Source organism: Rhinopithecus bieti, unplaced genomic scaffold (genome assembly GCF_001698545.2).
Source record: "Rhinopithecus bieti isolate Rb0 unplaced genomic scaffold, ASM169854v2 scaffold_42039, whole genome shotgun sequence".
Classification (NCBI taxonomy): Eukaryota; Metazoa; Chordata; class Mammalia; order Primates; family Cercopithecidae; genus Rhinopithecus; species Rhinopithecus bieti.
Window position 1 is genome coordinate 1,490,014 of NW_016818642.1, and position 22,220 is coordinate 1,512,233.

The following is a 22,220-nucleotide window of genomic DNA, read 5'->3' on the forward strand; positions in this document are numbered from 1 at the left end:
CTCGATCTCCTGACCTCGTGATCCGCCCGTCTCGGCCTCCCAAAGTGCTGGGATTACAGGCTTGAGCCACCGCGCCCGGCCAACAAAAGATATTTGTAAATGAAGATAATCTAAAGGATTAAAACTAGGAAGACAAAAGAGAAGACTCAATCAAACTTTATAAAACTATAAAATGTACTGAAAAACAGAGAATAAGCTTTTTTTAAAGTATGTAAAAATGATGGTTTATGCCCATAATACCAGCACTTTGGGAGGCTGAGGCAGGAGGATCACTTGAGCCCAAGAGTTTGAGACCATCCTGGGCAATACAGAGAGAGACCTCATCTCTACCAAACATTTTAAAAAGTAGTCGGGTGTGGTGACACATGCCACAGGCCCCAGGTACTCAGGAGGTGGCTGAGGAGAGAGTTGAGGCTGCAGTGAGCCACGACTGTGACCCTGTACTCCACCCTAGGCAACAGAGTAAGATGTCTCAAAAAGAAAAAGAGGGCATGTTCATCAAATACTACAAAAAGTGGTTTTTTTAGACAAAAAATAGATTATTAGTAAACTTTTGAAAACCGTGTCACTGCTGCACTCACCCAGCAAATAGTAAAATGGAATGAAGAATTTCAATCTGAAAGAGTAACCCAGTATCAGAATAGCACCATGCTGCACTGGAATCAAAAGTTCTCCAACCAAATGGTGGCTCCACCACTAACCAATTATAGGATCTGACGGTTTCTCAATGGCCTTGCAAGGCAAAGCTGTGCCCAGGGTTCAATGCTACAAACTGGGCCCCAAGAGGACTGTGGCTCCCTTGAAAGGACCACAGGAAAAGTCCAGTCTTTCACTGAAACTGTTTTCAAGAAAATACATCCTTCCTAGCAGAAGTAGAAAAAGCCCTAAGGCTTCCCAACAAGACATAAATCCACACATGCCTACCTTATAGGACAGTTGTAAAGACAGGATTGCAAAACACAAGTAAAATATTTTGAAAATTGCTTAACTAAAATTTTCGTTTTCTTTTCCCTAAAATTCAGTGTATTTATTTGGACATATGGATGTTCCTTGTGTTCTTGGTCACATATTAAAGGAATTGGCACTTTGGCTGCAAGAACAAATAAAAAACATCATAAATCCCACTGGTCTTTGATTTGGGTCTAGGTTAATAACTCAAGAACCATTCAGCAATAACGGCTTGAAACATTTATCTATCCTATGAAACTGCAATTAGTTAAGAGGCTGCTGATTCTAATAACTGTGACACCAGTAAGGGAGTGAGGGGAGAACTGTTAACTCTGGATGCCAAATTCAGAGCAAAGTATCTATTATCTCCTTCTCACTTTTGCAGTATCAATAAATAAAGTGGCAGGGGAGAATTATATGAATAATATTAATTAAAAGTGCATACAGAACTGATAAATAATTTCATGGAATTTGCCACTTAGTTCAATAAAATGCTCATAAAGAAAATAACCATTTACGGCAAAAGACTAGTTACACTGTTGCTGTTTAGAACATTAGAGCAAAATGAGTAACAACCAAATTCTCTGGTTTAAACTTAATTATCTTAAAACACATTCTTTTAACTGACATCTATGCCTTGAAAATTCAAGGCAGAAAGTAAAATCATTTAGAAAGCCAGAAATTCCATCAATACATCCAGACAGATGTTTGCCTGTAGTTTTGGTATCCAAAACCTTTTTTCCACACATCGCACAGATGCCTTTTTTGTAAGCACAGCCCTGGCAGTAATGAGAACCTGGTTGGTGCACAGAACTTTTACAAATTCTGCAAGTGGAGAACTTATTCTTTCCACAAATTCTGCAAGTGGAGAACTTATTCTTTCCATATGGATCAAATCTTGCTTTTTTTGAAATCAAAGCTTTATTTTCATTCAGCTTTCTCCCACCACTTTCTGTTGGTATTCCTAGCACCATCCTTCCATGTATCTGGAGTGGTAACAGTACCAAGTTTCTTTTCACATTTTTTGCACACCATCCTTCCCCACGATGGTTCCCCTACCCACAACAGCCTAAAATTTTCACTTTAAAAGATAGGGAGAGGGCCGGGCGCGGTGGCTCAAGCCTGTAATCCCAGCATTTTGGGAGGCTGAGACAGGTGGATCACGAGGTCAGGAGATCAAGACCATCCTGGCTAACATGGTGAAACCCCGTCTCTACTAAAAAATACAAAAAAACTAGCCGGGCGAGGTGGCGGGCGCCTGTAGTCCCAGCTACTAGGGAGGCTGAGGCAGGAAAATGGCGTAAACCCGGGAGGCGGAGCTTGCAGTGAGCTGAGATCCGGCCACAGCACTCCAGCCCGGACAACAGAGCGAGACTCCGTCTCAAAAAAAAAAAAAAAAAAAAAGATAGGGAGAGGGTTCAGACCACAGCTTTTTTGAGGGGCATCGACGGGTTCACAGCCCATTCCACCTCAAAGAGGGCTGTCAGTATCCTGTTCCAAACAGCACAGCAGGAGGCCGGGCACAGTGGCTCATGCCTGTAATCCCAGCACTTTGGGAGGCAGAGATGGGAGGATCACCTGAGGTCAGGAGTTCAAGACCAGTCTGGGCAATATGGTGAAACCTCATCTCTATAAAAATACAAAAATAAGCCAGGCATGGTGGCACACGCCTATAATCCCAGCTACTGGGGAGGCTGAGGCACAAGAATCACTTGAACCCAGGAGGCGGAAGTTACAGTAAGCCAAGAATGTACCACTACACTGCAGCCTGGCTGACAGAGCGAGACTCTGTCTCAGAAAAAAGAAAACAAAAAACAAAGAGTACAAGAGCACAGCAGGAAGTGGAGAGCTCAGTAATAAAGCAGGAATTACAAACTCAGGTGCCCAAAGAGCCAGGCAGGTAACGGCAATTAGTGAAGGCAGCCAGGTGTATGTCAAAAATGGTGGGTATGGGGGTGAAGTGTATTTGCACACAACATACTATCCTGTCTAAAGGAGACAGCCATTACTCAGTCACTGGGAATGCTGCCAGATTTTCTGATTTTTTTTAAGCCCAAAATCCCAATTTTATGTGACATTAACCAACTTTTAAAAACATGTGGATCACGCCGGGCACAGTAGTTCACGTCTGTAATCCCAGCACTTTGGGAGCCCAAGGCGGACGGATCACTTGGGGTCAGTTCTAGACTACCCTGGTCAACACGGTGAAACTCCATCTCTACTAAAAATTTTTAAAAAATTAGCCAGGTATGGTGGTGTGGGCCTATAATCCCAGCTACTCAGGAGACTGAGACAAGAGAATCACTTGAACCCAGGAGGCGGAGGTTGCAGTAAGCCGAGATCACATGGTACTGCATTACAGCCTGGATGACAGACCGAGACTCCGTCTCAAAAAAAAAAAGAAAAAAAGAAACGTGAATAAAAGAAAATAAATCTGTGGCCAAATCTGCAAAAAATGTAGCAAGCATTAAAGAGTCCATACTTATTACAGCAATTTTAAAAGCATAAAGGAAGGAGTTTTGGAGACAGGCTATAAATATGAAGTTAGTGGTTTTGAGCTTACTACTTTAAAATGAATCACATATTTGTCCAATACTAAACAGCTGTATCAGTTACTCCATAAACGTGTCCAGTAACTGGAGCGAGACTGTACAAGTGGCAGAAACCTAACAGGAATCCACTCTATGCGCATGTTTTATCTCTCTGGTTCCATAACCAATATGCAAATAGCCAAAGAAAAAAGGCAAAATACAAAGCCTGAGCAATTATGAAAACTGAATAACCAGCACCAGGATAAGTGGGATCTAGCACAGTCCTGAACAAAACTGTGTAACTTCTTAAGAGGAGTCTCTGTGAGGCAGCAGAATGGCAGGGAGGGTCTGCTAGAACTTAGCCATTTGCCAGGCACAGGTGACAATTCTGTGAACTGCACCAAAGATGGCCTGATAATGCATTCTGCTTTGTCCACCAAGTGGAATAGCTATAGTCACTTGCCCAGAAACCTGAGAAACTGCTATAATATCAACACGGAGACTGTGAAAGAAGCCCTGGATGACTACAGAAACACTTCCAACTCAGCACACAAAACGTGTGTTCTTCACTCTGGCATATTTTAGGGGCTGCTTTCTCCTTTGTTGTACATAAAAGCATAGTTGGCTACAGAAAAATTGATCAACTGACATACATGATTATTACTAATATTTTTATGGTACTTACCATATAATAGAAGAGAAAAAGTCTATATGAATCTTGTTCCCCAAAATTAGGTTAAAACCACTCTCTAAGTCTTTCCATATCTTCACAGTTATCACTCTACATTCCATCCTCAACAACATCCTTCCCATTTCCTGCTGTCACCCTCAGCACCTTCAACATTATCCTCATGGGGCTGATTTCCAAACAAAGCTAGGAGCCCCCATCTTCCCCTTGAGTTTCAGTGCCACAGAGCCAACTCTAAACCGGGCCAATAACGACCAACAAAAATTTTTGAAATGCAAGAATTCACAGGGGAACTACCACTTCATTAGAAAATCCAATTATTAAAAAAAGAAGATCTGCTACCTGGATTCTGTAAGAATCTGAGAAAATACTGAAAGAACCTGTTAAAGATTCTCAAGTTTCCAGGTCTACCCCGTAACTCAAATGAAGTCATCAAAAAGAATATACAAATGGACGGGACTACAGTCTTTCTTCCACTACAAAAATGCCCATCACCAAGTTACATTTAGATGTGCTCTTGGTCTTTCCAAGGGCTGACATAGCTAGCACCCATTTAAATTACCTCTCTCAAAGCTTGCTAACTGTAGAGCTGGGGACATGTCTTCTACCTAACTACATGGCATGCTCCACCATCTCACACAGAATAACTGGAAAGAAACAAGAGGTGGGATAACCTCCATCCTAGGAAAACAAAAGCAAAACACCATCTCATTTTACAGATGAAAGGAAGGTGCCCAGTCAGTAACTTACAGGACTCCTTGTTTGAAAATTATAACTGAGGGCTGGACACGGTGACTCATACCGGTAATCCCAGCGCTTTGGGAGGCCGAGGGGGGTGGCGGATCACAACGTCAGGAGTTTGAGACCAGCCTGGCCAATATGATGAAACCCCATCTCTACTAAAAATACAAAAATTAGCCAGGCATAGTGGCAGACGCCTGTCGTTCCAGCTACTAGGGAGGCTGAGGCAGGAGAATCACTTGAACCCAGGAGGCAGAGGGTGCAGTGAGCCGAGATTGAGCCACTGCACTCCAGCCTGAGTGACAAAGCAAGACTCTGTCTCAAAAAAAAAAAAGAAAGAAAGAAAGAAAAAGAGAAAATTAGAACACAGGCCAAAGTGCAGTGGCTCATGCCTGTAATCCTAGCATTTCAGGAGGCCAAGGCAGGCAGATCACTTGAGCCCAGCAGTTCAAGACCAGCCAAGACAACATAGCAAAACCCCATTTCTGTAAAATATACAATAATCAGGTGGGCATGGTTGCACATGTCTGTAGTCCTAGCTACTCAGGAGGCTGAGGTGGGAAGAGCACCTAAGCCTGGGAGATCAAGGCTGCAGTGAGCCATGACTGTGCCAGTGCATTCCAGCCTGGGTGACAGAGGGAGACCCTGTCAAAAAAAAAAAAAAAAAAAAAAGGAAATTAGAACAGAGCAGTTAGTCTCCTCAACAGCAAATGTATTGTCTGTCCAGTACATCATAACTCTTTGTAAACAATCCCTTCATAAATACTGGTATTGGTCTCGTTTTTATATTTCAGCATTGTGACACGGTGTTTCTCATCAACACATTACTGTGCAGCTTTTTTTTTTTTTTTTTTTTTTTTTTTCCATTTCTTTTAGCGGGAGGGGAGGGGATGAGTCTCACCTCTGCCAGCCAGGCTGGAGCGCAATGGCGCGATCTCTGCTCACTGGCAACGCTCCACCTCCCGGGTTCAAGCAAATTTCTCCTGCCCTCAGCGTCTGAGTGAGCTGGGGGGGGGATATAGGGCACATGCCACCACACCCAGCTAATTTCTGTATTGTTTTAGTTAGAGACAGGGTTTCACCATGTTGGCCAGGCTGAATCTCCTTCTGACCTCAAGTGATCCTCCTGCTTGGCCTCCCAAAGTGCTGAGATTATAGGCACAAAACCACCGGTGCCCGGCCACATTTCCTTAATTTTTTCTTTTTTTTTTTTTTTTTTTTTTTGAGGACAGAGTCCTTGCCTCTGTTAGGCCCAGGCATGGCAGTGCAGGGGGTGCGTGCAATCTCGGCCTTGCTGCAGCTCTGACCTCCTGGGTTCAGTCCATTCTCCTGCCTTCAGCCTCCCCAACTTAGCTGGGACTATTAGCGCGCCTGACACCATGCCCGGCTAATGTTCTGTATATTTTTGAGTACGAGACAGGGTTTCACCATGTTAGCCAGGATGGTCTCAATCTCCTGACCTCTTTTATGCCTTTCTTTCATTTGATTGTATTCATCCCGTTTTGGGGACTCTTATCCAAATCCTAGACTAGAAGCTGGGTGTCTTTAAAGGGAAAAGACCATCCACAAACTCTACTACTGTGCCTTTACAGTTTTTTAAGTTGTAAAAACACTTAAAATATTAAATTAAAAAATAGACAAATTTGGCCAGGCGAGGTGGCTCACGCCTGTAACACCACGTCATTATTGGAGGCCAAGGCGGGAGGACTGCCTTGACCCGAGAGTTTTTGTTGTTGTTGCTGTTGTTGTTGTTGTTATTTTGAGACGGAGTCTCGCTCTGTCCCAGGGTGTGATTGCAGTGGCGTGATCTCAGCTCAGCTGCAAGCTCCGCCTCCCAGGTTTACCCCACATTCTCCTGCCTCAGCTCCCATATGTTAGTCTGGTTTTGTGACTACAAGCATCCCACCACCACGCCCGGCTAATTTTTTGTATTTTTAGTAGAGGGACGGGGGTGAGCCGCAAGGAGTTCAAAACCAGCCTGAGGTAACATAGTGGGGACCCTTCTTACCAGGAAATATAAAATAAAAAATGTCTCCATAAAAAAAAAAAAAATTTAGTCGGGCGTATGTGGCACGTGCCTGTGTAGTCCCAGCTACTAGGAAGTTGAGTGTGGGAACGGTTTGAGCCCCAGTGGTCGGGGCTGCAGGGAGCACAGATGGTGCTACTGCACTCTAGCCTGGGTAACAAATGATGACCCTGTGTCAAGGGAAATACAGGACAAACTTATGCCCTTTTCTTCGATTTGACTTGTATCATTTCCCGTTTTGGGACTCTATATCCAAGCTAGACTAAGGACCTGTGTCTTTAAAGAATAAGACCATCCACCAAAACTCTACTACTGTGCTGGCAACTTAAAGCTAGGCTAATATAAAATACTGCCACAAATTCATACAGCTGGAACAAGACCTTGAAGTTTCAAAGGTAACATGCATGGAGAAAAAAATAAAATTTGGTTAGTTCTTTAAAGATTTCAAAATTCAGTCCATTTCACACCAGAATGTGTAGTCTTTTCTCCATAAAAGAAAATAGCCTTCTAATACCTAAATTGAAAGCTGTGGTCTACACTTTAAAATAGACTGAGGATTTCCCTGGATCTTTACACAGTAAGATTAGGTCCATATGGAGTACATTTTGCTTATAGTTAATTACAATGTTTGACATGATAGTTTTGCTGCTTTTTTCTATAAATGTTTTACATTCCCTAAATCTGTATTTTAAAATGAAACTATTTTCCCTTTTGCATTTTTATACATCAAATACCTACGATTTTACAGCAGTGCTTTGTGTTCTGAATTCTCAACAATAACCATCGTATAGCAAGTTTTGAAAGAAACAAAATAATTCTGCAGTGAAAGTGCCACATAAAAAGATAAAGGAAAATATGAGTACAAAAAGGACATAGAAAAAAGGAGGAAAATGTCCAGTCAAATAAAAGACTGCAGAGAGCTTGAGACTCCCACCTTGAGTCTAGACTACTGATAGCGTGAAGTTAATGGAGTTTCCTGGTTCCAGGGAGAAATAACTGCAATCCTCTTAGGAAAAAAGAATCATACATTTAGATCCAGAATTATTCCACAAATTAAGATCAAGTCTAAGCATACAAACAAAGATCACTGTGCGTACCAGGGAAAAAAGCCAACACCGCAGAGAGACAGCAGAAATAACGAACAAATTGTTCAGAACAGCCCCTCAGGTAGGACCACCAATACTGAATTGTCTTATTCTGTCGTCAAGGAATAAGAAATGTTTAAAGAAATAAAAAATGGGGGCCGGGCGCGGTGGCTCAAGCCTGTAATCCCAGCACTTTGGGAGGCCAAGACAGGTGGATCACGAGGTCAGGAGATCGAGACCATCCTGGCTAACATGGTGAAACCCCATCTCTACTAAAAAATACAAAAAACTAGCTGGGCGAGGTGGCGGGCGCCTGTAGTCCCAGCTACTCAGGAGGCTGAGACAGGAGAATGGCGTAAATCCGGGAGGCGGAGCTTGCAGTGAGCTGAGATCCGGCCACTGCACTCCAGCCCGGGTGACAGAGCGAGACTCCGTCTCAAAAAAAAAAAAAAAAAAAAAAAATAAAAAATGGAATCACTAAGACAAGCAAAGAAAAATAAACTATTTGGAATGTCCAGTCCAACCTGAAGGGAGAGGTGAACTCAAAAAGAAATATATCATTATTAAACTAAAAACTCAGTGAAAGAGTTAAATAAGAGAAGCAGTTAACCAGTATTAACAAGCAAGAAAAGTAGTTAACCAGCAGATAATATTTAGGACATTAACATAGTACAGTACAGAAATATAATGAGATTGAAAGTCTGAAAGGTAAGTTAAGCAACACTGAGGATAGAATACCCAACATTCTAAGACAGAATCTAATCAGTCCAGGAACAATGAGAAACAAAAGAAAACTAAATAAATTAGTAAAAATCTATCAAAATTAAAATTAAAACATTTGTTCATTAAAAGATACTGTAAATAAGACAAACAAAATAGTGAAAAGAATGGCCACAACTGGAGCAAATAATTCAACAAATATAACTGGCATAGTTTTGGTATCCAGAATAAATAAAGAATTCCAAATAAAGAAAAGCCAAACAACCTAATAGAAAATAGGGGACAGTTCATAAAGACAGGAATATGAATGGCCGATAAAGACATGAAAAGATTCTAAGTCATTTTTAATCAGAGAGGTGCAAATTCACATGACATATTTTACAGGCACAGGAATGACATCAAGTATTAATACATTAAGTGTAAAGACTGGATCAGCATGAATAAGCTTTTAAAATGTTGTTTAAAGCTGTTGGAAATGTTCTGCGACTAGACTGGTGATGGCTGCATGAAAATCACTGAAGTATACACTTAAAATGGGTGAATTTTGTATTATATAAATTATAGCTCAATAAAGCTGTCTTAATAATGATTATAAGCTGGGCACAGTAGCACACGCCTATAATCCTAATACTTTGGAAGGCTGAGGCAGGCGGTCACTCGAGCCCAGGAGTTTGAGATAAGCCTGGGCACCATGGTGAAACACCGTCTTGACAAAAAATATAAAAATTAGTCGAGTATGATGGTGCAAGTATGTGGTCCCTGCTACTCAGGAGGCTGAGGTGGGAGGATCACTTGAGCCCAGGAATCTGAGGTTACAGTGAGCCAAGATCACACCATTGTACTCCAGCCTGGTTGACAGGGCAAGACCCTGTCTCAAAAAAAACAAAAATGATACGCAGTGCTAAAGGAATATAAAGTGATACAAACTCTTAGAAAAGCAATTCAACAGTATCTGGTAAAGTTAAACACTCTATGAGCCAGCATTTCCATTCCTACGTAAATACTTTCAAGAAACTTTTACATGTGTAGACCAGGTACCATGTATGAGATGTGTTCATAGCAGCAATATTTATTTTTAAAAAAAAGAAAAAAAAAGTTCACTGGCAGCAGAATAAAAAGAGTTGTATATTCACAAAGTAAAATATTATACAGCAAAGAAAATGAATGATCATTACAATAGCTTACAAAATAGTATGTATCAACTGGGAAATACTGTTGGATGAAAAATATCAAAGTCCCAGAAAACTACATAAAGTGATACTATTTTTAATAAGGTCAAAAGTATGCCAAACTAAACATATTGTGTTAAAATATGTGCATGCCTGAGAAAACTATTTTTTACAAAGTAAGAAATCAAACACAAAATTCAGGCCAGCCCAGAGTGACGGGAGCGGCACAGCAGGAAAGGGCTACAAGAGAGTGATCCCTGAGCAGTGTTGTTAATGTTGCAGCTGTTGACCACTGGGTGAGTTTGGAATGTTCAAAATCATTGTGCTTTAAAACTTAAGTATGTTGCACATATATAATCAAATACCACATTTCAACAAGCTGATTTTTTTTTTTTTTATGACAAGAGTCTTGCTCTGTCCCCCAGACTGAAGTGCAATGGCACGATCTTGGCGCACTGCAACCTCCGCCTCCCGGGCTCAAGCGATTCTTCCGCCTCAGCCTCCCGAGCAGCTGAGATTACAGGCACCTGCCATCATGCCCAGCTAATTCTGGGGTTTGTTTTTTTTTTTTTTTTTTTTGTAGAGACGGGGTTTCACTGTGTTGGCCGGGCTGGTCTTGAACTCCTGACCTCAGCTGATCTACCCGCCTCAGCCTCCCACAGTGCTGGGATTACAGGCATGAGCCACCGCACCCGGCGATTTTTGTTAAGGTGTGCACTTTTAAAGTGTGCATTCATTCAACTGGTCTCAAGTCAGTGTACAGGTAAGCCCTGGCTGCCTACATCCACTCCCAGAGAGACCAAAAGCCTTCATACATCTCAAGTTGGGGGACAAAAGGGGGAGCCACGAAGGCTGATCATTCAAAATAAAACAAAATAAAAAAGTATTAAGGCAAAGATTTTAAAAATTTTGCATTACATAATTTACACAAAACCTCCTCTGTGTGGACTTAGGATAGGACTGGGCCATTCTCCTTAGAGAGAAGTGGGGTGGCTTTTAGGAGGGCAAACAACTTCCTGTAACAATGCATCTCACAATATTTGGAATGACTATTAAAAAAAGAACAATGTACAAACAAGAAACAAAGTCCTCAGCCACATTGTAGAACTTTGGGGGATGCTCGCTCCAACCAACTGCTGTCACCCTCCGTTCCAGTTTTAAATCCTGGTTCAAACCACAAAACACAAAACAAAACAAAACAAAACAAAACCTAATAAAGCCATGCCAATCTCATCTTCTTTTCTGCACAAGTTAGGTTTTGTCAAGAAAGGGTGTAACGCAACTAAGTCACAGTCTGCCTAGAAGCATTTGGAGGATGGACGATGCAGCCAGACTCATCATACTCCTGCTTGCTGATCCACATCTGCTGGAAGGTGGACAGCGAGGCCAGGATGCAGCCACCTATCCACACAGAGTGCTTGTGCTCAGGAGGAGCAATGATCTTGATCTTCATCGTGCTGGGCGCCAGGGAGGTGATCTCCCTCTGCATCCTGCTGGCAACACTAGGGTACATGGTGGTGCCGCCAGACAGCACTGTGTTCGCGTACGGTCTTTGTGGATATCCATGTCACATTTCATAATGGAGTTGAAGGTAGTTTCATGGATGCCACAGGATTCTATGCCCAGGAAGGAAAGCTGGAAGAATGCCTCTGGGCAGCAGACCCGCACGTTGCCAATGGTGATGACCTGGCCGTCAGGCAGCTCGCAGCTCTTCTCCAGGGAGGAGCTGGAAGCCACCATGACCATCTCCTGCTAGAAGTCCAGAGCAACACAGCACAGCTTCTCCTTGATGTCATGCATGAAATCCCACTCAGCCGTGGTGGTGAAGCTATAGCCGTGCTCAGTGAGGATCTTTATGAGGTAGTCAGTCAGGTCCCAGCCAGCCAGGTCCAGACACAGGATGGCATCGGGGAGGGCATACCCCTCGTAGATGGGCACACTGTGGGTGACCCCATCACCAGAGTCCATCATGATACCAGTGGTACAGCCACAGGTATACAGGGACAGCACGGCCTGGATGGCCATGTACATGGCTGGGGTGTTGAAGGTCTCAAACATGATCTGGGTCATCTTCTTGCAGCTGGCCTTGGGGTTCAGGGGGGCCTTGGTCACAGCATGGGGTGCTCCTCAGGAGCCACACGCAGCTCCTTATAGAAGGTGTGGTGCCAGTTCTTCTCCATGCCATCCCAGTTGGTGACGATGCCATGCTTGATGTGGCACTTCAGGGTCAGGATGCCTCTCTTGCTCTGGGCCTTGTCGTCCACATGGGAGTCCTTCTGACCCATGCCCATCATCACGCCCTGGTGCTTGGGGTGCCACACGATGGAGAGGAGGACAGCCCGGGGGGCATCGTTACCTGCGAAGCCACCCTTGCACATGCCGGAGTCATTGTTGACGATGGGCACAGCAATATCATCGTCTGTGGTGAGCTGGCAGCGGGTGTGGACAAGTGGCAGAAAAGCGAGGGCGAGGGTCTGTGCTCACGGGGCAGACGTGGTCTTGGCCAACAAGATGATTTTTAAAATCAAGACAAAGAGACTATCAGCCAGACGCGGTGGCTCATGCTGTAATCTCAGCACTTTGGGAGGCCAAGGCGGGCAGATTGCTTGAGCTCAGGAGTTCAAGATCAGCCTGGGCAACCTGGCAAAACCCTGCCTCTACTAAAAATACAATTAGCTGGCCATGGTGGCGCATGCCTGTAGTCCCAGCTTTTTGGGAGAATGACGCACCAGAACTGCTTGAATCCAGAAGATAGAGGTTGCAGTGAGCCGAGATTGCACCACTGCACTCCAGTCTAGGAGACAGAGCAAGACTCTGTCTTAAAAAAAAAAAAAAAGAAAGAACTACCTCTTGAGTCATATCCCATGAGGTCACTTCTGTTCTGGCACCGCACACGGCAGGATCTTACTGACAAGAAGATAGTGGTATATTTCTTAAAAACAGCAGAAGCATTTTCTTAAGCAGTGACTCCTAAACAAACATTCTTCATGGCTCTGACAGATATAAAAAAGTATAAATCACAGGGCTGCAGGCTGGACAAACTTAAAATGGCAATCGCAGAACAGAATTCTTCACAAGTCTCTCGATCAGAATCAGCTGGTGAGTAACTAACTATCTCATTAAGGCCTGGAGACTTGTCTTGCTTTGCTTTAGTACTGCCACCTGCTGCAGCTAACGCTGACTCAGTACATACCAGGGAGCAGGCCCTGTACGAGGTGTTTTATTTATGTCACCTCATTTTGTCCTGCCAGCTAAACACTACTATCAACTATTATCAACACTGTTTTATAAATGAGGGGACTGCAGCAAAGACAGATAACTTGCCAAGACCTCACAGCTCATAATCACAGGGCCGGGGTTCAAGCGTGAGAATGAAAATTCTAACCCATGCTGGCTCTATTGTTTCGAAGCCACGTGGCCAAACGATAAACCAGAAAGTCAACTCTCACTACACACTTTTTATATAATCAGAGAGGGAGAAACTTCCCTCTATCTCCCAATACCTGAAAGTCAGTAATTTGGTAACTAAATTTCCTATTTTTTTTAAAACACTCCCTGTCAAGAAGATGTTTTAAAAAATACTGGTATAGAGGAAGTACAGGATATACTCACAGATATGCATTTTTTTTAAAAAAAAAAACAGACTAAACAGAAATATTAATTTTATTTTACATATCTACGTGTGGCTCTTGTGGAAAATCCTAAAGGGGACCCAAACCATACGACGCCCCTCTTTAAAGGAGACCAATTATCTCAACATTTACTAAAACAGTCATATCCCATGCTCAGAACCTGTCATTTTTATATACGAAAAATTTAAAACACAATAATCTGTACTACTTTACGGCCAGGCACAGTGGCTCACGCCTGTAATCCCAGCACTTTGGGAGGCCAAGGCAAGCAGATCACTTAAGGTCAGGAGTTCAAGACCAGCCTGGCCAGCATGGTGAAACATCTCTACTAAAATGAAATATAAAAATTAGCCAGGCGTGGTGGTGGGCGCCTATAATCCCAGCTACTACAGAGGCTGAGGCAGGAGAATCCCTTGAACTCAGGAGGCAGAGGTTGCAATGAGCTGAGATCGTGCCATTGCACTATAGTTTAGGCGACAAGAGCAAAACTCTGCCTCCATAAAAAAGAAAAAAAAAAAGAAAAAGAATAATCTGTACTACTTTATTCACATTTTCTAGACTATTAAGCCCCTTGACAAATTCAACTTTTTTTTTTTTTGAGACAGAGTCTTGCTCTGTCACCCAGGCTGGAGTGCAGTGGCGCGATCTCGGCTCACTGCAAGCTCCGCCTCCCGGGTTCACACCACTCTCCTGCCTCACCCTCTCAAGTAGCTGGGACTACAGGTGCCCACTACCACGCCCGGCTAATTTTTTGTATTTTTTGAGGACAGATGGGGTTTCACCGTGTTAGCCAGGATGGTCTCAATCTCCTGACCTTGTGATCCGCCCGCCTCGGCCTCCCAGACGGCTGGGATTACAGGCATGAGACACCGCGCCCAGCCAACAAATTCAAGTCTTTAAATTGTACATAATACAGTATAACACAGCATTTCAAAGTCATCGTGGCTTATAATAAACTTTTACGGCAGAGACTGCCTAAGTACTCAGGATCTAGTTTCACCTTCCTTAATAACGAACTTCATTTAATAGGAAGAAAAATATAGCTGAATGAAAACTGCATTTCCAGCTTCTCTTACAGCTAAGGATGGTCATAGCACAGGGTTCTGGCCAACGAAAGGTGAGCAGTCATCACTGAGTAGGGCTTCCAGAAGAGAGCTTGGAAGGGCTACCTCAGCAGGCACAAGCCCTTTGTGCCCTTCAGTCTCACTCCCTTTCCTTCCGTAAGACATTCAGACACAATTATTGGGCTCAGGCATCTACCAGGAGAACATGAAGGTAAAGATCTCATCATAGGACAGCACAGTGGCTCACGCCTATAATCCCAGCACTTTGGTAGGCCGAGGCGGCTGGATTACCTGAGGTCAGGAGTTCGAGACCAGCCTGGCCAACATGGTGAAACCCCCATCTCTACTAAAAATACAAAAATTAGCCAGGCGTGGTGGCATATGCCTATAATCCCAGCTACCCGGGAGGCTGAGGCAAGAGAATTACTTGAGCCAGGGAGGCGGAGATTGCAGTAAGCCAAAATCATGCCACTGCACTCCACCCTGGCCGACAGAGTGAGGCTCCGTCTTAAAAAAAAAAAAAAAAAAAAAAAAGATCTCATCATAAAGAAAGCAGAAGAATTGAGGAGTATGGGTCTATAATGACATCATAGACCAACACACTGGCCCTAGCCTAGGCTACTTACCTCAAATTTTTACACAAAAGAAAACTAAATGCCCACTTTGTTTCAACCACTGATTCTGAGGTCTTTATTACCGGCAGCAGAATAATGTCTAACTGATATACTTCCTCGTTAGTAAACAAATCCACAGATCCCCACTTCCCCCACTGACTAGTGGATTAAAATAAGAAAAAAACATAACAGAGTCTACAACACTAATGTGACCCAACAAAAGGAAAAGTGAATACCACTTAATTTTTGAATGGTAGCCAAGTATGGGCTATACTTGAGCCTTTTCTTAACCACTAATACCTGGAAAATTTCAGTTTAAATAAAGAACATACCTGTTCTTCCCAATTCCTCTATACCACTCTGTGGTTTTTCCTTCGGTTTCTCCCAGTTGTTTGTTTTCTCTACCTTGCTTCATTTTCTCTACAGCTGCTATTTCTTAAAGCAATGTCAGATTTAACACACTCTCATAACACATGGCAGAGGGCTGGTGCTATTGAGTTTCCCTTTTATTCTTCATAAAGAAAAACAGCCTAAGGTATTTCTAGTGGCCTCATTTTCATTCTTCATTCTTCACAGAATAAAATTCTGGATCATACACATAGGCACATTATTCCTTCAATGGAAAAGGAAAACTAACAATAATTTTCCTGAATATGAAACCATACTTCATCGTTACAGGACATTTGGAAAGTAAACTTTAAAATATCAAACATATAAATCTGCAAAGAAGAGAAAACCATTTCATCACTTTAGTGACATCTTTCTCTTAAAAACTTGTTGTAACTAGCATATATTTAGAATCAGACTCCTGGCATTCATGACTCTAACTCTGCACCAGTGACCCCCAAAAGCCCACTGACAACTGGTGACTTATTTTGAGGAAACCATACTAGGATGCTGGGGTGTGGGAAGCAGCTCCACGATCTCCCTCATCTCAGCCAGACCTGCTGCTCTCTACCCTTGGGCAAGTGGATGAATTATGACGGAGATTGTAAGCAATACTGGAAATCCAGAGTGGGCATTCCAAAATCTTGGAGATATATCTATACATGGTTATCCTGGTTTCCTCACACACCATTGTATTACAAACATTTTCTTAACATTTACTTTATTGTACATATTACTTCATGGCTTTAACAATTTGTATCTGTACTTCTCCTTTGTGACATGTAAGTTGTTTTACGTTTTTTGCTGTAGTAAGAAAAACACACACAAAAAATTTGGTACAGAAACATTGCCCCATATTTTTGATCATCTGCAAAACAGATTCTAGGTGAAGTTATAGATGAATGGTTCCTTTCTGACAAGAATTACTTGAATCTTTCTACTCTATTTATAAATTCCCCCTAGGAAAAAATCATAGGCTTTTATATCTTACAAAACTATAATAAAGATAAAACCTAAATTATCTTCACATTCCTTTTTATGAAATGGAAAACGGCAGGCCCAAAGCAGGAACTGGGCTTCCAACAGATGCACCTTATCAAAGCCCTTCTGTAAATCTGCAGGCAAGGCTGGGTTGCAGGGGAAATGCCCTTCTGAACAGCAGAGGCCTCAACAGACACCAATCCAAGACAAGAAGAGCTCTAGAGTATACACAGTGTTCAAGCTCTAACCATCCTTCCTGGTGACTATCTGAAAGAGTAGAGAGAGAATAGGAAAGGGGGGTCTCCCAGCTCTGCCACTAAGTAGGAGTCATATAGCATAAACCCTAACATTCAGTCTGAGCTTCCTCATCTACCAATGTGTTGACTATTATACCAGATGATCTCCAAAATTCTTTGCAGCTGAAATTGTCAATGACTTTATGTTCACCAGCCAAATTCAGCACTAAAACTCTCACTTTTCACCTGAGTTTCATGTTCTTTCTCCTTCAGTAATTCTCACTGCTGTGTCCCTAATACTTTCCCACAGAAATCTGCCCCTCAAGGCATGCCAATCATCCCAAATTCACAAAATAGGCTCAGCTTCCTCATCCCTCACCTTGCTCACCATGCCTAAGGTCCATAATGCCCTAATGCCCTGTATTCTCACTACAATCTTGTGGACTATGCCAGTGCCCAGTAATCTTCACCTCTTTACACTCCTACTGTGCAGAGTAATTGTGCCATCCACCAGGCTTCCGCCCATATAGTGTGTGTTGTTTATTCCTCAGGGAAACCATTCATGACTCTCAAGCGAACCAGTGAGCTCCTTGCACTGGCCAACACCCACCATTGCTGAAATGTCTCACAACCCCATTGATCACTCAGAGTGGTCCTCCACACATATTTGTTGATTTATCAATTTACTAGTTTATTAAACATTTAAGTATATTTCAACTGCGAAGTTTAACAGTCGAGAGGTAGAGAAGAGTGAAAAGAGAAATGACCAATTCTACTCACATCCCATCCAACTCGATTTTTCTTTTTTTTTAGACCGAGTTTCCATCTTGTTGCCCAGGCTGGAGTGCAATGGCGTGATCTCGGCTCACCGCAACCTCCGCCTCCCAGGTTCAAACAATTCTCCCCCCTCAGCCTCCTGAGTAGCTGGGATTACAGGCACGTGCCACCACGCCCAGCTAATTTTATATTTTTAGTAGAGACGAGGTTTCTCCACATTGGCCAGGCTGGTCTCGAACTCCTGACCTCAGGTGATCCGCCCACCTCAGCCTCCCAAAGTACTGGGATCACAGGCAGGAGCCACCATACCTGGCCACAACCCAACCCAAATTTTTAAACTATGTCTGACAGAATATCAGATAGTCTCTATGTGAACATTCCAAGGTCAGTATTTCCTTACCTCAAGTGGCAGCCCAATCTGCTCTGGGGCAGATGTATTCCTTAGAGACTTATTCCAGAGATGGCCGGGCACAGTGGCTCACACCTGTAATCCCAGCACTTTGGGAGGCCGAGGCGAGTAGATCACAAGGTCAGGAGATCGAGACTATCCTGGCTAACACAGTGAAACCCCGTCTCTACTAAAAATACAAAAAATTAACCAGGTGTGGTGGCGGGCGCCTGTAGTCCCAGCTACTCGGGAGGCTGAGGCAAGGGAACGGCGTGAACCCGGGAGGCGGAGCTTGCAGTGAGCCGAGGTCGTGCCACTGCACTCCAGCCTGGGGGACAGAGCGAGAATCCATTTCAAAAAAACAACAACAAAAAAGAAACTTATTCCAGAGGCAGACTGAATTTTCCCACAGCGATCCCACCTAACCTTCTTACTTGCACCATTCTCAGGGGCAACAACCACATGGGCTTTAACTGCTCTTCCAACAACTCCTGCACCATCCCAGCTGTGCAGCTCTGGCAACGCTCCTCTGAAAACACAGTTTCCAGAACTAACGGAAACATTCTGGATGCAATGTGACCAGTAAAGCTGTCCTTCCATCACCTCCTGTCCGGATGACAACTTCTGGGGTCATGCGCGCTGACGTGCTTCACTAAAGAGCAGCCATAATAGGCCGGGCGCGGTGGCTCAAGCCTGTAATCCCAGCACTTTGGGAGGCCGAGACGGGCGGATCACGAGGTCAGGAGATCGAGACCATCCTGGCTAACACGGTGAAACCCCGTCTCTACTAAAAAATACAAAAAAACTAGCTGGGCGAGGTGGCGGGCGCCTGTAGTCCCAGCTACTCCGGAGGCTGAGGCAGGAGAATAGCATGAACCCGGGAGGCGGAGCTTGCAGTGAGCTGAGATCCAGCCACTGCACTCCAGCCTGGGTGACAGAGCAAGACTCCGTCTCAAAAAAAAAAAAAAAAAAAAAAAAAAAAAGAGCAGCCATAACATGCTAGCAGATAAATGAGTTGTGATTACCTAGAAGCCTTATTTCACAGAACTAAAACCTGAAAGTCACAATCCTACAAGCCAATAGCTCTCTCTCTGCGTCAAAACCTGTCTAGGATGACATGTTTGCCTTGGATGTGAAATTTAGGCAGTTAGTGTTCTGGCTTTGAACGATTTGTTATTTGAAAATAAATGATATCCTGACATGATAAAAATACAAAACGGAAAGGAATTCTCCTGGTGACTCAAACCGTTTAAACTGTTTTACCTCATTTGGAAACCCACCGTCTCAAATAAATTTGCTGTCCAAGAGCACCATCTAGTGGATAAAGGTATTTAAGCTACTCCATTGAGGGAAGAGGGGAAAAAGTCTGTAAGTTAAATGCCACTATGCCTAACACCTTGGTGTGAAAAGATTTCCATGACTCACCAACAGGTTTCTTATAAAGGAGCTCTTGATTTGACAAAATTCTAATACAAAAGAAATCTGAAACTGACAAAAATTCACTGTTATTGAATTTAGTTCATCTTCTTAAAGAACTATTGCTTATCATAAAGTAAACATTTCTGAGCCGGAAGGAACGAGAGACAGTAGTTAATTCAATTTCTTCCCCTTGTAGATGAAGACTATGAGGAAAAGAGAGCTTTCCCGAAAGTCACAGCTAGGAATGGCAAACATTGATCATATACGAAAACAGGTCAAATATTCTGTGCTGTTTAATAACGCCTTCTATCTCAAGAAGCTGCTGAAGAAAGGCAGAAAATGGGGCAATGGGTGTCTGTGCAAGGTGCCTCTCTCTCAGGTTAGCAGTGATCGGGGCCACCTACTGTGGACTGTGCCCTGCCCCACACTGACCAACACAAGACCAGGAGCTGTCATACTCTCCCTCCTCCACCCACCCACACCCTTCATGTTAGATTTATGTGCTTTCCTCTACCTGTGAAAACCATCCTACCAATAAAAACAATAAAAATAAGATAAATTTTCTTTTGAGATGGAGTTTCACTCTGTCGCCCAGGCTGGGGTGCAGTAGTGCGATCTCAGCTCATTGCAACCTCCGCCTCCCAGGTTCAAGCGATTCTCCTGCCTCAGTCTCCCCAGTAGCTGGGACTACAGGTCCCTGCCACCATGCCTGGCTAATTGTTTGTATTTTTAACAGAGACAGGGTTTCACCATGTTGGCCAGGCTGCTCTCGAACTCCTGACCTCAGGTGATCCACCCACCTCAGCCTCCCAAAGAGCTGGGATCACAGGCATAAGCCACCGTGCCCAGCCAAGACAGACACATTTTCAATCATCTTGTTGAAGAACATCTATCATTGTAGGAAAGGATTCACAATGGGTCAAATGGAAGGAGGATAAAACTATGTTCATTGTACCACAAAAATTGTTTTTACATGCAATTATCTAGCATGCGTAGGAAAAAAACAGTGGAAGGAAATATACAAAACAGTTTTGACAGCTGCTTTCTCTGAATGCCAGGATTGATTTTCATTTTCTCTCCTATGTAATACCTTCCCATATTTTCATATGTAATATTTATATTAACAAAAGGTAACTTTTACCTTAAAGGGGTGTAATTTATACTTATAGATTACAAAGAAAACTAAAACAGAAAATGGAAAGAGGACACCACCCACCCATCATCCACCTAGTACAAGCATAGGCCAAAAAAAAAAAAAAAAAAAAATTTCCCACAGCTCAAGGAGAAATATATCATATAAGACATTTATTTTTTTTATTTTAAGATTCTCCACAAAAAATCTTAGGATTACAGGCACAATGGCTGATGCCTGTAATCCCATAACTTTCAGAGGTGGAGGCAGGAAGATCACTTGAAGCCAGGAGTTTGAGATCGGCCTGGGCAATATAGTGAAATCCCATCTCTACAAAAAATACAAAAAACTAGCTGGGCATGGAGGTGCACACATATAGTCCCAGCTACTCAGCAGGCTGAGACGGAAGGATCACCTGAGCCCAAGAGGTGGAGGTTGTAGTGAGCTGTGATTGTGACACTGCACTGCAGCCTGCGCAATGGAGTGAGACCTTGTCTTAAAAGTAAGAGAGAAATAAAAAAAAAAAGATTTGCCACATTTTTCAAACTGTTTTAAATTTTATATCACTTTTCCATTAATAAATACCTGAAGATAACAGAAGCAATAAGCTAGCAAATTAATATTAAAGAAAATCTTGGCGGTACAATTTCTTTAAAATATGTTCTATGTTTTGAGATGCAGAGACATGAGTTCATACGTTGTCCACTTGCAAAATTTTGCCTGGTTTATAAGACAAAACACAGGACATGATGTGCCCCAAAGAACTCCATGGCTTCCAGTTTGAGAACCACTGTCTCTGAAGGTGATTCATTCTTTGAGACATACCAGGAATGCAGTTACCTGAAGGCCAATAAATAAAGATAGAACATAGTTACCTTGCCCTAAGATCTCTGCATCATCTATGTGCAATAGATAACTTCAGAGAAGTCATCTTTTGCTAAGTATCTTACAGAAGCAGTTGTCAAGGTGTTTTCTGAGGACCACCAGGAGACACACAGACCCTGTCAGAGGGTCTGTGACATCAAAACTATTTTCAAAATTATACCAGAACATTAGTATTTGCCTTTTTCACTCTCATGAGTATAGAGTTTTCCAGAAGCTATAGGACATATGACCTTATAACAGATTAAATGTAAAAGTTGATATAAAAATCCAGCAATCTTTTTTTTTTTTTTGAGATGGAGTCTCACTCTGGTTGCCCAGGCTAGAGTGCAATGGCATGATCTCAGCTCACTGCAACCTCCGCCTCTCAGGTTTGAGCAATTCTCCTGCTCTCGGGTAGCTGGAACAGGTGCACACCATCATGCCTGGCTAATTTTTTTGTACTTTTAGTAGAGACAGGGTTTCACCATGTTGGCCAGGCTGGTCTCGAACCCTTGACCTCAGGTGATCCACCCGCCTTGGCCTCCCAAAGTGCTGGGATTATGGGCGTGAGCCACCATACTCAGCCACAATCTTCTATTAAGCTAGACATAAGAGATTCGAAAAATGTAAAACAATGTGATTCTTCTTACTAATTTTTTAATTGGGAAAACAGAGTCACCTTTTCTTTTTCTGTCTGCTCCCCTCCATCCTATAGTCACCTTGTATAAAATAATGTATGTTGATATGTAATGGATTGTTTTAATGAATTAACTATTTTTTTAAATATTCTCTTAATTTCCTTTTTTTTTTTTTTTTTT

General features: G+C 42.9%; 1 protein-coding gene and 1 pseudogene across 1 annotated transcript in view; both read right to left on the minus strand.

The window, feature by feature from the left end:
* Positions 1 to 22,220, minus strand: part of KDM4C (lysine demethylase 4C) — a 430,799-nt gene that overhangs the window by 337,047 nt on the left and 71,532 nt on the right. The window lies entirely within an intron of this gene.
* On the minus strand, positions 11,207 to 12,385 carry LOC108518737 (actin, cytoplasmic 1-like; annotated as a pseudogene).